This window comes from Anomalospiza imberbis, chromosome 5 (assembly GCF_031753505.1).
Source record: "Anomalospiza imberbis isolate Cuckoo-Finch-1a 21T00152 chromosome 5, ASM3175350v1, whole genome shotgun sequence".
NCBI classification, from domain to species: Eukaryota; Metazoa; Chordata; class Aves; order Passeriformes; family Viduidae; genus Anomalospiza; species Anomalospiza imberbis.
In genome coordinates, this window is record NC_089685.1 from 47,619,007 (window position 1) to 47,634,478 (window position 15,472).

The 15,472-nt window shown below is 40.1% G+C and overlaps 1 protein-coding gene across 3 annotated transcripts in view; it reads right to left on the bottom strand.

Annotated features, from left to right (window-relative positions):
* SOX5 (SRY-box transcription factor 5) overlaps positions 1-15,472 on the bottom strand; it is a 608,493-nt gene that overhangs the window by 460,089 nt on the left and 132,932 nt on the right. For all 3 annotated transcript variants that reach the window (XM_068190516.1, XM_068190517.1, XM_068190518.1), the window contains exon 2: positions 2,180-2,266. The gene's annotated coding sequence lies outside the window, so the exon portion shown is untranslated. The remainder of the gene's footprint in view (positions 1-2,179; positions 2,267-15,472) is intronic.

Genomic DNA, 15,472 nt, shown 5'->3' on the forward strand with positions numbered 1-15,472 from the left:
TGGATCATATCACAGCCTTTGATCTTGATGACTACCACGTGCAGTAATGTACATTTTTATCTACAGGTGGCAGACCTTTTAAAACCAGCTTCAAATGCATTAGACATTTTTGTTGATAACACTGCCCACATTAAAAAGTAAGAATCTGCAGCATAAAGTTCTAATTAGTGCTGTTCAATTTAGAGGACAGATTTGTCAACAAAGTGGCTCAATTCTCAAAGGCTAGTGACCCCTCTCAGAATTAAGGCCTTAAAAAAATAAAAATAATTTTAAAAAATTAGTTGCTCAGTACATAGCAAGCTTTTATTATTTAAAAATCATTCAGCAACCCAGCAAAATATTTCTCTTTTTTTTTTCTCTCTGTAAAATAGAAGTTTCACTTCCTTGATTATTAAGCACTGCCTGGCAAATTAGTGATTTCTTCTTTGATAAGCTTATTTAGAAGAGGAAAAGCTGAGAATGTCACAACTGACTTCTGGCATTTAGAAAGATATAAGTGAATCGTACAACTTCTCCATATCTGAATCAATCATGTTAAAATACCATGACTTAGACTGTCATCTCAGATGCTTGTCTAAGGCCTCACCACCAAGCAGAAAAACATCGATTTACACCATAATATTATCAATCATTCACATAATACTGCATTCAAATTTAATTAGATTTTTTTTTTCTTCTGGAAAACAACAGTAGAATAGCCCTCTGTATGTGGTCAAAGTCATACTGAAACCAAGCAGGCTGTCTCTGGGTTATAGCTCAGTCAGGCCTAAAATCTCAGTTGCACAGCTCTTCCACACCTTCTCCTCATTTCCACCCAGGAAAACTGGATGTGTCACCTGTCACCACAGCTGCATTTCTAACCCTGATGTTTTAGCAACTGCCACTCGTGGTACAAGAAACAAGAGAGCAACCTGGTCAAAGACAGGTGACACCTAAGCCTTGGCAAACCCATCACACTCCAGAATGCCAGCCTCAAACTCCACTCCTTGACGTCCACGATAACAAGGGTAAAAACAAGGCTACCTAAAGGAAGTGTTTGTCTTTGAAACCCTAATTCTGCAAGCATTTACTCTTCATGGAAATCAGGCTAAGCACAAAAACTACTTCAGGATTGTTGCCTTTTCAGCCCTCAAAATCAAGAGCCAAACAGGGTGAGGTGACAAAAATGCAGTTACCATTTTTGATGAAGAGTCCCTCCAAGTGCACAACAACCCCAAAATACATGCCAAAAATGTGTCAAAAATGCGCTCGTGACATAGGGCAAGCACGTTTCAATAGTTTAGCAAATAAGCATAATTGACAAGAATCTTCAGTTAGAAAGGTAATGAAGTGATTCCCCCTCTTGGTGCAACCCCCTCTGAAGCCCACCTGCTTGCTTTATGCCTTATTACATGAGAAAGGTCTTGGGAAGGTGGCTTGTCTTTGATTCCCACAAAAAGCAAGATTAGAACAGGCCCTCAGGAATTTGTCTGTCTAACAGGAAAAGTGGTGAAGTTAGGAAACTATATAACTGTATAACAACAGTCTACAGAGCTACAAATATGTATGAGGAATATATGAAAGCAAAAATCATTTTGGCATCAGGATCAACAAGACACAATAACTGGTGGGGTTATCTGCAACTGAGTCTCCTGCCAGGCCTTAACAGCATTTAACCAGATTCTTCCCCATCCAGTCTCCCTAATGACAAGAAGCATCATATCTGTAAAAATTTAGTACTTGGGATATAGATATTTACACAGCAATACTACTAAAATACTGCACATATATCCACAAAAACAAAAACAAAAAAAAAAGCAAAAACAAACAAAACCAACAAAACCAAACAAAACAACAATCCAACCCCAAAACTCTTCCATAGGTATCTTACTGAATATTTTGAATAGGTTGAAACATAACTGCAAAGCAGTTTGAGTGAGTAACAGAAAGTACAGACAAACTTAAAATATTTACACTGAGAATACACACCCTGCAGAATGCTTATTTACTGGCTACCCACTCTTCCCCCTCCTCCCCAGTCCAAGAGTGGGTGAGAAAAACTGAGTACACTAATGTCTTTTGTGGTAACCTAGTAACCTTCTCCTTTTTCTCCACAAGCTCTTCCTTGTACCACACTCTGCCTTACTGCCAGCCCTCCAGAATAATTGCACCGTGTCTTCCTATGGCTTTGTTTTCCTACCCAGTGCAGAGGAGTTGGGGTTATTCTTGAACTTCGAAAGCTTGTAAACAGGATCAAACAGGAACCCGGTCATCAGCAAGAGGAAGGCTAGAAAAATAAAAGCAAATGCATATCAACAATTTTATTTTAAAAAGAAAATACATCCAAAACATGAAACAAAAGCCTGGGCTCTGCTAGACATCCCCCTCCCCAATCCTTTTTATTTAGTTCAGGAACTCTTTTTTGCAGAACAGAGGCTGGTGTAAATTAATGTGTGACCCAACATATATCACGTGGAAAAGCTGCCACAGAAATATGTAATAGCAAAAAAAACAAACAAAAAAAGGACATTATTAGAACTAAAGAAGCACCTCTTATCATGATAAAGCAATACAAAGATTGAACTAGGAGAAAGATATGACTCCATATTCCTGTTTCTCTGGAGCGTTTAAGCAGCTCAACTACAGTGAGTGTTTTTGCACCCCCAGCCTGACGTGCTGGGAGCAAGGAGTTCTCTGCACTTGCTTCTGCTTTCAGCGGCCACTCTGTGAGTAGGTTGGTTACTTGCACACTTACTACACGACTTAGACACTGCCCTGAGGTTCCTGAGTTGCACCTGATCTTCCTGCACGGGTGACAGAGTGGCATCTCCCCAAGCACAACACAGCCCAGGGCTTCAGGGACTCACACTCTCAGTGACTTCCCAAACTCCACCTGAAACTCCACAGCTCAGGAGCATGAGCCAACTTAGATCTCTCTGGGCAACTCCTGCAGTTGTGGTTGCTGCTGGGTTACCCCAAACCTTCAGCAGAGATGGGGGAAATGCATCAGAAAGTGGCAGAAGGTGTGCACATGTAGGATGCTTAACAGGAATGAGCATAAGCAAGTCTGAGCTTGTGACGTGATACCTTGTGCTCACACAGGCCAAAGCTCCTCTCAGATGTGGAGTGGTTGTCCTTCTAGCCAGGTTTGGCATCCCTAAGTTTTACTACAGTGTATTACTATCAAGCTAGTCTAACCAAAACAAATTGTAGTATGAAATATATTATGAATATGAACAGGAATTTCTTTTCTTTTTCACCCACAAAACACACACACAACTAAATTCTGAAATCAACGTCCTTAATATATAAACCCAGGAGCTTTTTCCTACTGGTTTAACTTGACAGAGTTACTTCTCCAGCCCTACAACTCAGAGAGCTCCAGGAAAAGTAGCAACATATAAGACACCACCAAGAATAGGCTGTTGTATGAAGGTTCAAAAGACAATCATCCCTGGTTTCCTACTGAGCTCTGCATGCAGGCAAATTTTGTGAAGACAAACCTCAATTTCCTATATTATTTTTGAGCAATCAGGTGAACAAACAGAAATGTCTCATCTGTATGTTTTGTACAGAAATTTCCTCAGTCATGAATTTCTGCTCTCAGAAAGATAACTATCTCTAAAATCTGTGCTGAAGAAAGAGGGGGGAAAGTTATTCCTCAATGAAGATAAGTTATCAAAATTTTCTCCTACAAAGATAGGTCAAGTTTTGTAGGACCTATTAGACTACCTGTTTACCAGCATCACAAAGAACTGAAATATACCAATTGCTTGTCTCTTATTACTTGGTTATCAAAATAGCCATTCATTAAATAAATATCATCATATAAAACCAGTCCTTTATCTTCCTTCCCTGACACACACATTATCAATACAGCAGACATGGACCATGAGCTGAGAAAAGAACAAGCCCCACTCAATTCACTCCTAATTAGGATGAAACCCCAGGACAAAACAGGTCACAGTAACATTTGTTTACAGAATATTCCCCATTATGTTTTTAGCCTTTCCCAGCAACCTGGAACTGAGTGCTAACCCTGACTTCCTCATATGAGCAGAATACAAGGAAAAAGTAACACTCATTTTGCTCATTCTCTTGTTTGCTGCCACCAATTTCAACCAGTGATACTTGCTTGTCCTTGTCCTGCCTCCTCCCTTAACAAACTCTTTACAAAACTTATGATTTTCCATGACCATAAATATTTCTAGGTTCTTGAAGAGGCTTTTCTTTCTAATTTCTCTGTACTTATCTTCCACAACCTGGGCAGGCATAGGTACAAAATAAAACCCCAGTAACATTAACAGCAACCACCACCACCTGAATTTGAATCTCAGTTTTATTTGGGTTAGTTTACAACACTGTGACCCCCACTTTATTCCCATACAGACTTAAGCATTTCTTCCTGGTAATTTTATCTACATACAACTTTCTAGCTGGTGTCAAGCAGCTTCAAAAGGTTTGTTTTATGACTGTTAGAAAAGACAAAGCAAAACTCAGGCTAACAACTGCCAGCAAGCTTTGATGGGAAAGATTTTTTTTTTCAGGAGCAGAGCTGGAAATATCTGTATGGAAAAAGACCCTTTGAAAAAAATCACATTTACTTGGACTAAGCAAACTTTGGTTATTAAGTTGAAGTAAAAATAAAAATGTGTTTTTAAAGATAAAAACCCACCTAATTCAACTGTTTATTAACAATGCAATAAAGCAATCACCAAACATGAACAGAGACTGCTGAAATTATGGTTCTTGGCTACAGCCTTGAGTGGAGAGACAGAAAGAGTAAAAAAAGGGCCTGGTGCCATGTGAAGTAACCTAGATCCTGCTCTGCAATTAAATTCACTTTCCTATTTGCTGCAGTTTCCATAGGATGGACCTAAGAAAAATTCTACTTTTAAACTATTTCTTTGACTCTCTCTCTATTTCCATAACTAGTCCTACAATATTTTTGTTTCTACAGCAACATGGTTGGGAATCATTACTTGGGAGGACTGCGAGTGCACCATTCCAGAAGCAGGCAATAGCTCCATGTACAGGAATTAAGCTAACCCTTTCCAAAAAATCCTAATAAGAGAAATTTTTAGGTATAAAAACCTTGAACTGTAGCACACACCCTTACAAAACTTTTATAACATTAGAGAAAGTGATACATGATATAGTATGTAATATCTCCTAGAGGCAGTTTTATGTGTTGTATTATATTTGACTAAAGTATTTTTATTTAAATGTTGCCCAAATTTTAATAGGGGTGAAATCACAGCAACAGCCTTGAATACACCAAAGTCCTGCCTCTGACCACAACCTCCCCACAGTCATCTCCACACAGCCCTGCCTGAAAATCTTCCACTATCTGCAAGTTCCATTGCTCCTGTCCTGTTTTTTACTGAGGCCACCAGGAAGATGACACAGAGTGATGAGGACATTAGCTTGGGGTATATTTTTAGGAAGCAATGAGAGCAAAGCCACCAAAAAAATACTCTAGTAATTATCTGCTGGATATTTCTCATGGATAAAAAAAAAAATTAAACATCAAACCCCCAGCCCAGCACACATTTTGCACAGAAAATGCATCATTTTACAGCAACTGTGACACTCAGCTCATCACACTTCACCTGGTGGTTAAAACTCATTCAGTTGTGCATTACAGAGAATGAGAGAAACAGGGAAACACGAGGTTTTGTGCATACACTTTTATTTTCACAAGAACTCCTCGAGGCTTACAGCTGTTAGTTTTTAACTCTTCAAGTCTTAAATCTGCCTATTAAAGATTGAGCAGAATGAGTCAAGTGTTATAAAGAAAACTGGGTGGCTGCAACTCCTGCAGGTGAGATCTTCCAAATCTAGCAAATTCTTCACTCTTAAAAAATGGAATGCATAAAAGAAAAAAGCATAAATATTTTTGAACACCTGTTGTCTTCAGAGGAGACCCTACCTCCTAATTTCAAACCTGAGTTCTCATTTCACAAGTCAAAAATCCACTCTACATTATAGCCCTTCAGAACGCTGGTTTTGACATGCCCTAGGAAGAATCACAGGCTGGTTCTGAATGTTTTTCCCACTCCAAATCAGTCCAAACTAGTCTAAACAGGGTGGGCTTGGGGGTTGTTTTAGGGTTGGGTTTTTTTGGTTGTTGTTTTGTTGTTTTTCAAATAATTTTTGTGCCAGAAAAATACCTGGTGGCTTGTGCAAGACTACCTCCTCAGTACCTACCTGTTCATGTGGCTGGGCTGTAAGAGACAAGACAGTAGGTTTTATTGCTTTTTTGGTTTTTTTTTTCCCCTTTTTTCCCTTTTTTTCCTCTCTATTTTTTTTAATCTATTTGCCAAGCAGAGTCATTTATCCCCTATTAGATAAAGTATAATAGACTATACCGAAAGGGTCACTGGCCTTCCATTTAATGATATTGCCAGCACCAATCTACATTTTCCTGACAGTGTCCCTCAACACAGAATAAATGGCTGATCTCTTCACAATAACAGCTGATTTCTCTTTATTAAGCTAAAAAGGTCACCATTTTCTACGGCTGGGCCGCCCTGCACTATTGATAATTTTATGCATAAACAAATGGCAAATTTGTGCCACATAAATATGCATTAGCAATTACTTTTTCCTCGGGCAACGCTCGCCGCATGCAAATGTCTCCCTCACAGGGCCTGGTGGCTTTTGTTTTAGCTCTTGAACAGCCAAACAAAAGAGCACAATAAACAGTTTAAAAATTGCCAATCAATAGGAAATGCAAATGCAAAGGTAAATGGCAGGAAACTTGCCCAAACAAATAAAACTAAAATAAAAAAAATAGCCTAACAAAAATCATGCAAAGAAATACATAAATAAATGGAAAGGACTCTCTTTTCTCCCCAGTCTCTATCTACAACTCTGTTTTATTTCTTTTTGATAGAGACATGGCTAAGGTACTCTCTGCACTGCAACAGTGAACCAACATGGAAGTACCTAAAATGCACACATGGGCTGGGTATGTTTTAAGCTGGACCCACACTGACAGGCAAAGGAGGCAAAAGAAGGATGTCTGCAAAAATTCATAGTGGATCCATGGCTTAGCTTTTCCTGGCTGCAAATTTCCATTAAAGATCTTTAAAGAGATGCTACATCTGAAGGAATCACTGAAAAAAAGCTTCAACATCTTCTGCAAATATTGATTTGGGATTTTATTACTGGGGAAGTACTCAGAAAATACCAAGCTATCTGTAACTACATACAGACATCTGTAGTAACTGCCTAATAAATGCTGTCACTTGAGAAAGTTGAACTACATATAATTTCCTTTACCCCAGGGACAGAAAGCTTGATTTTCCCTTGTCTTATCCTTGGACTACTCAATTCCGACAGCAAGTCAAAGTTGTACAGAAGAGGCAGGATAAAGGGAAAATATCAGACCCAGACACTAAATTGGCATGACCACAGAAAACCAAAGCTGACAATTTTAGGAGAACTGATGATTTTTTTGAATTTTCCCCTTCTACAGAGGAGCTTTAGTGCTGCAGAGGACAAAATGTGACACATACAGTGATTATTATTGTTTGTGGGCAGGCTACTAGACGTGGGCAAAGAACCCAGCTCACTGATGCAGGAACAACACATTGTGCACAAACATATGCTAAGGCCACCTCCATGACCCAGCCAGGAAACCTGCTTGCTTTCCACACAACTTCTGAGGCAGAAACTTTCTTTTTCATGACTCTGATAGGGAAATGGAAAGGCATGAGAGGTAGCCAGCAGTGTAAGCTGCACCTCAATCTACAAATGTTTATGAAGAAGCCAAACTTAAAATATATAGGCTTGCCTTCTTGTCTTATAAAAAACCAAAAAAAACCAAACAAGAAATCCAAAAAAACCCACCAAAAAAAAAAAACACCAAAAAACCAAACATAAAAAAAAAAAAACAAAAAAAAAAAAAACAAAAAACAAAAAACAACCCAAATGCTCCAGCAAATCAAACCTAAAATATAATTCAGTTCAACAGAAATTGAAGAGACTAATCATGTACTTCAAGTGTTTCCTGTATAGGAGACATCATACAGCAGGTAACCCACGTACACAAATTTGTATGATGTTAGTGTCCAAGGGTGTTATTTTTAGCAAATGGCAATGTTCCTGTCAATGTAAGCATTCAGCAGCAATCCTACGTTTTTCCCACCCAATCAGCTGTCATGGAATGACAATTTCACAGAATTCATTTCCATGAATTATACTAAAAATCGACAAGCTGATAAATATATTTTTTTTCCAGTTAATTCAGTTCATTTCTTGCCTTTCACTTTCCCTGGTTTTGGCTTGGATTATTTTGTAACACCACTTTATGGTAGGACTTTTGATCGTGACAGAACCTGATAGAAGTGTTAAAGGCTGTAGTGGCGGTGGTAATTTTTTTTAATTATTCTTTTTCTAAGAGCACTCTTACACATGGTCCAGTGTAGGAGAAGCTGCACCAGGCACAGGACAAGATATGCCCTCCTGAAAAGAAAGTCCTCATTTTAGGCTTTTAGCCAAGAGCACTCCCCCACCAGCAACACATTTCAGCCAGAAATCCAGAACTTGCAATTTCTCTACATGGTGATAAAATGATCAATTCAACATAGTACATATGTGATATATATAGAAATGCTCTCTTGCCCCCTTGCCATCAACCTTCCCTGGCTCTGCTTTTTCCCTCATCATGAACCAAGAAAAAAAAAAAAAAAGATAATAGCACCTCCTGCTTTGGGTAAGTCAAGGCTCACCCAACAACTGCATACCCATCAAAGGGAGCATCCTCAGTTAAAACACTCTGCCTTCTTCAACTGCCCTTGGAGCTGCTCCTTAAACATGCCAATGCTGTCCAGGGGCATCCACCTGCTAGCAGGCTTACTGCAAATTCCAAAGACGTCAGAAATAACATCTTGCAGAAATTTGCATACCACTTTGTTAAGCTGAATGTGATTGAAAGGCCCATGGTTATACACAAAGTTCTCCTGAGGTCATGAACAGAGTGAAAAAGGCATAAGCAGGTATGCTAGAGCAAGATCAAATAAATTGTTTAAATGTCACTGCAAAGGTAGTTCTCACGAATGTCTCTGTGGCCAGTCTACTGCCATTAACATAGTTAGAAAGTCTGTAATAGGAAGAAAATTATTACTATATAAAATATTCCTACAAAGAGAGGCTGCTGCAGAATTGAAATGAAAAGATGTAGCTCAATCTGTTAATGCCCATCCCACATGTGTGAATGTGATGAACAGTGGAGAATGAAATGCCTGTTAAATCTCTGTTAACGAGGGTATTTTAAATAGTATACATGGGTCCTTCTGTATTGGTTCCATGTCTTAACAAAATTTGATAGGGTTATTCATGTTAAACCCCAAAACTAGCAGTAGCACTATCAAAACAAGACCTCCAAAGAACATACCAAGAGATGGCCATTTTCTACAACAGTGGGTGGAGTTGTTTTTGTGAGAAGGATGCAGCTCAAGAGAGTGAGAGAGAAATAGAGAAGAAACTATTTTTGTCAAATTCAAGCTCTCTAGCTCTCTCTCCCAATGATTTCAGCTTCTACTCTTGTTTTCTAGCCCCCATTTTCAACAACAGTTATTGTCACTAGTGGTTGAAAGAAGTTTTTCTTTAAAAAAAAGACAGAAATGAGCACTCACAACTACAATCTTCATAAAAACATGCTTTTAATATCAAAGATTGCAATTTTTTTTCTTTTTTTACATCTTTCCTGGAAATCTTTGAAGTTAAAGCTTTCTGGCAAGAACAAGTTTCTTTAAGAACTTTGATACTGCACAGAGCTGTCATTGATAGTGTCCAAATACTTATTGTGTATGTTTTTATATGATTATACACTTGGAGAAAAGATAATTAGATGACAATACAGATGCTGACACATCTGCATGCTAGGCTTTTAGAATTTAGCCATATAGCAATTCTTCCCTTGATGCCATGTTATTAGATCATTACACACATGCACACACACACCTGAGGATACTCAAAAGCAACGAATTTCAAGCATTACAGATTAATCCCACCTCCTTCCCCTCCCAGACTAAGTATTAGCACTTCAAGATGTGTCCTCCTAATGCAGCTACATCCCTCCTCTTTGATGCTTCATTCTTCTCCCTTCAATTCATTGCTTTCAGTTGTTTTGAATTGGGAAACATCAAAAACTGTCAGCAAGAATTTAGCATGAATTAGTATCAGAAAATTAGTGGGTTTTTTAATTAAAGAAAATGTGATGTTTTTTTTTCTCCAAATCTCCTTCTTCCTCTTGTCTCTCCACCCCAAGAATAATCAAAATGTGCTTCTGCAATCAATGTATATCTGAAAAGTAAGCTGGATTTCTTCTCTTTCCTTCATATTCACTACCAGTAATAGCTCCATGATTAAGACTCAGCTGACAGTTCTCATGCCACTGAAGTTGAAAAAAATCCAGCTTACTCCTCCAGTAGCTGAATTGGTCCTGTAGGAAGGGGAGGGGGGAAGGAGTATGGGGAGATAAACACATCTGATCAGGAGACATCCACAGCAAGGCAACACTCCCTGCTCAGAACTACCAAAGCACCCATCCCAGGCAACCACAGCCTCTCAGCAGATAACAGATTTAAGTATTCCACTCAAAATAGTAAGAAAAAATTCTGAAGGTTTCCATATGAACCCAGCAGAATTGACCAAATGTATCCATCTGTTCGCTTTCATATAAGCAATATGTATGCTGCCAGGATTGGACCTCTTCTAGGGCAGGGCCCTGGGACTTCAATTACATCTGCCACTTCCCCGCTTTACAGCAGCCTCAGCAGCAAAGCAGGAATTGCATTTTTTTAAAGCCTCAAAATAGCATCCTGAGGAAACACACAAGAAAATTACTATTTCTACATTTCCTCCCTTTTCTACCTGATGACTTTGCCTCAGTACCTAATATTAATATCAAATGGGATGTTCTGAGCTGAGAAACATGGAAGCATTTCAAGAAATCTTTTTTAGTGTCTCATTTCCATCTCCTTAGCTCAGAAGGGACTATTTCATAAGCAAATTTGAACACCTTCAAGCAACTCATGATGAAAGTATCCCGAATCAAATTAGTTACCTCGCCTCTATTAAACTGGCAAATCCTCATCCCTGCCCACAGTACATAATCACCAATACAACAGGCAGAGCAGAACCTCCAAATATGGCTGCACCTTACATACCCCAAACCTGAATTGCAGAATACAGATTACTTTTGAAAATTTATATTGCTGATAATGTCACTTCTTTCAGCTAAGACAGTTTGTTTCTTTTTCTGATGCAAGCATGAAAATCTGGTTCCTTGAATGCAAAGCAGTACTACTTACTTTAGCAACTGTGGTGCATGCAACGAATCAGCACAATAAAGGCAAAGGTGAATTTTGAGTAATTCCCTGAATCTCTGGAGTAGTGGTTTTCAAAGGACTGAATTCCAAATAACCGGTGTTGTAAGGCTCCTGTTATGTTCCCTGCTTTTCTCTGTAAATATCCAGCATATCAGCAGGAATCACACCACCACTGATCAAACCTCTACCACCACCATGGGAAACATCATAATCTTAGTTGTAGTTGGCTTAATATATATAGTATTTATAAGAAAATAAATGCAGCAGCCAATACACAAAAACAGTGAGTATAAGAAATGAACGAATGAACTGCTTGGTTTCATACATTGCCATTCATGACCTGAGCCACACTTGTTTTTTTTTTTTAAATCACTCTCGCTGACACAGCTTAAATCATTCTTGGATGACCTTGAAATGTGCTTGGAGGAAATCATCTCTTGCCACTTGCCCTTTGCAACTACCGATGGGAATACTGCCCAAGATTGAGGGGCAGGGAGCTCTCAATTTATACATATGCAGAAAAGACTTGCTGAAAATCAGTGCAACAGACTGGATGGCCTGGTACCTTGGGCATGCTACCCTTATTGTGCCACCCTGCTTCACAAGCCTCTTCCAGCAGCTCCTGTGAGTCACCAGAGTGCTCCCAGGTTTTGCACTGGGAAGTGCTGCAGAGGCAGTAAAATGTCACACCCTTGTGCTTGCTCCCAGATTGTAAAGGCAACTGAAGCAACTTAACTCCATGTAAAGACCTAAAGCACAGCAAAGCAGCACGGATGAAAGAAATGGAGTAACGGGCTGGCAGGAGCTGAGGAGAAACAAGTATGGGTGAAGATGAGAAAGACAAAAATTAATTTAGAATATGCCAAGACTGCCAGAGGCCACTACCCTCACAACTGGGAGTAACTGCTGGACTTTTGACTGACTCAACCCATCTGCTGCCGTCCACAGCTGGCAGAAACCAGCAGGACTTTCTTCTAAGTATCTCTAAGTAACAGCTCTGATGACATAAGTGAGAGGGAAGGGGTGGTAGACATCTACAACATTTTCAGTTTAATACTATAAAATTCTCTGGTGAAAAAATATTGAGCAAAAGTGAGCATCCAACAAAACACTGAGCTTTAAGCTTTCACAATCGTTCCTTATTTAGCTGTTGGAAGCCCAAGCGAAGATTCAGTCTTTGTGCATACAGATTGCAATACTCTCTAATTATATGACCAAATTCCATTTTTTTCTAGGAGAATATCACCCCAGAAGAGCCAACTCTGGGAAGGAACATGAGTTGCATATTACAAAGTTGTCTGCTGGACCATGAACTCATTTGTTTTAGGTATTGGAGCACAAGAATTGAAGGCAGAAGAGATTTGCAAGCCAAAAGGGAGAAAGTTTTGCAGGAATCCAAAAACTTGCAGGAAGCCCTTTGTCATCCATGTCCCACTTTCTGACCTGGTGTACCCGAACATATACTCTGCTATATTTTGCACTCAACTGATGCCTTATTTTAGAGATACACAGAGCTACAATAAAGTGAAAACAACATCTTGAGAAGTCAGATCTGCCCCAGCTGCATTTAGAAGCCTATCACAGGTGTTACCTTCCCTACACATCAAATGGAGGCAGGGGGTACCTCTGGAGACTTGCATGGAGAATTTATTTCCAAGTAAACTCTGCATTTCCTTCTCTCTGCTGACTGAACAGAGGCAGAAGCAAGATTCCTTCTCTTCAGTTATCGTCATGAGGAACTCACAGAAAAGGCTAAGGGCATGTATCCACCTGGGATCAACCACTCCACTGAAAGCCCAATCCTTCTACAAGTCTGCCACCTGGCCAGTTCGGAGCCTGGACTGTCACACGGCTCTGGCCTGCCTGTTGCACAGCAGCATCACTTTGGAAGAAGGGCAGGAAATACCTTGTTCCTCAGGGTTCCCCTAAAACAGGTGGCAAGGGCACAGCTCTGGGTAGCAGATTTCAGACACTTTCATGCAATCCAGAAACTCCCTAAGGCAGATAAATATTCAGAATTAAGCAGGCTTCAGTGAACTGAATTGCTGCCAGGATTTAGGATGACTGTGCCTATACAGGTAGAATTTGACTGAACTGGGGTGTTTTCTTCCCCTTCAAAAACTTCCCTCATCTGTAAAACAGAGTACCACCAAGATAGATGTTGTGAGAATCAATTACCATCTTTACAACATACAGATAACACAGTGATAAGCATCACAGAGGAGGCTTCAGGAAGTTATTAATTTTCACATGTATTGTTGGTTACACCAATAATATTACGGAATTTCTGTTTTTAAGCTGGGGTTTGAATGTGTACAGAATATGCCTGCCACAAGGACACAGAAAAAGGATTAAGAAAAATGTGGAATATCTTCTCATTCTGTCAGCACTGTCATTTCAGTGGTGTGATATGTGATCATGTAATTAAAGACTGTATCATAATGCATATGCACAAAGGGGCTGAATTAAGGTTGTGCAGGCAAATCTAATTCTGGCATTTCCTATGCTTTGAGAGCCTGACTTCACAATCTTAGTGTTCATTTATCCAACAGTTTCTGTATGTAATACCATACATTATATACACGTGTCGGGAACACCTTCCCCGTTGCTGCTCATTCTGATTTTAGGAGATATCTTTTTATGAACACACATACATTGCAAAAGCAGGACAATACAGAGCCATGTCCACTGACCATCCTCCCTCCTAATTCATCCCATTGCTCACTGCCATTGATTTAACCACAAGAACAAGCAATTTTTTTTTTCTCATGTGCTGGTTCAGTTTGACTTATCTTTGGGGAAAAGCACTTTTTCTCCCCTCTTACCATTTCAGTACTTTCTCTACTTTCTGAGCACAACTTTCATTCCAGCCCTTTCACAACTCACAGAAAGAGCTCCATTAAGGCACTGTGCTGTGCGCTCTTGCCCTGGCACTGCCTGTTTTGTCTCCAAGCTCTGGCCAGCCACTATTGCTTACTTACCCAGTTCCGGGAGTTTCCAGCCTGCCACTGTGTGCCCTCCCAGTCCCTGGAGCATTGATTCTAGCTGGGATCCTTGTAACACACAGGTAGTTTTGCCAGCTAAGCCCCAAGGAAGATGCTTTGCTCCCAGACAGGTGTGCCAGCTTAGTCCATGTGCACCATTTAGTCCCCAATCACTGCCCATCATTCCACAGCTTTGTTACTCACTGATACCACTCACACTGGTCTGCAGCTCTTAACCAGGCATTCCTGATAGCAGCTTCAATACCAGCTTCAAGCTGATGTCAAGCTTTTCCTACAGCCACATGTGGCAAAATGCACTGCTTGTTCAGCTTTTTGCATGTGTTCTCAGGTGTACAAATACTGCACTGTTACTGTACCTCGTGAGGCAGGTGAGCATGCCCTCACTGAGGGAAAAATCACCCTGGTTTGCACTAATGATAGCCACAGTGAACTCCAGGACCTGAAATGATGGGAATTTCCTCTTGCACAGTTTCATAAAAACAACGTTGAGCGCTCACAGACACTAAAATCACCTTGAATCTGAGCTTCCTGAGAGGCAGTTTGCAGTCTCACACAGTTAACAGTCTAGATCCTTTCCTCCTCCTCACACCAGTTTTCTCTCTCAATTTCATAGAATACAACCTACAGTTGTCTTAGAATTTCAGAAAGTGATAATTTTCTGTAGAGGTAGTTTATCTGACATTGGGCCTATAGCACAGGAGGGCACTTGTAGCTTCTAATCATCTTCTCCATCTGTTCACCATAAGCAATGTTGATCTTCAAATTGCACAACCTACACAATCCTGAAAGAGTCTTTTACTTTCCGGTAGGACAATCTGCTCCTTCCCTTTTCCCGTTTATTGCAATCTGCAGGATCCTTGTGCTGCCGCACATACGGAGAACGAGAACATATCAATCCACCCTAAATGACCTCGAAAGGCTGAATCAGTCAACCAAAATAGGCAGAAGCTGCAGCTTCCCAGCAGACTCTCCTTTCCTGAAGTTCTCTGTAAATCCCACCCTTTGCAGCGTAGACCCTGCAGCAAAGCTCTGATCATAAATAGGGTCCTGAGCAGCGCTGGAATTGTGTCAGGACATCCGTAGGGTCTGACATGCTGCTCCCAGCAGCCTGTCCTGAGCCATTCTGGCCGAGGCAGCCCGATCCTT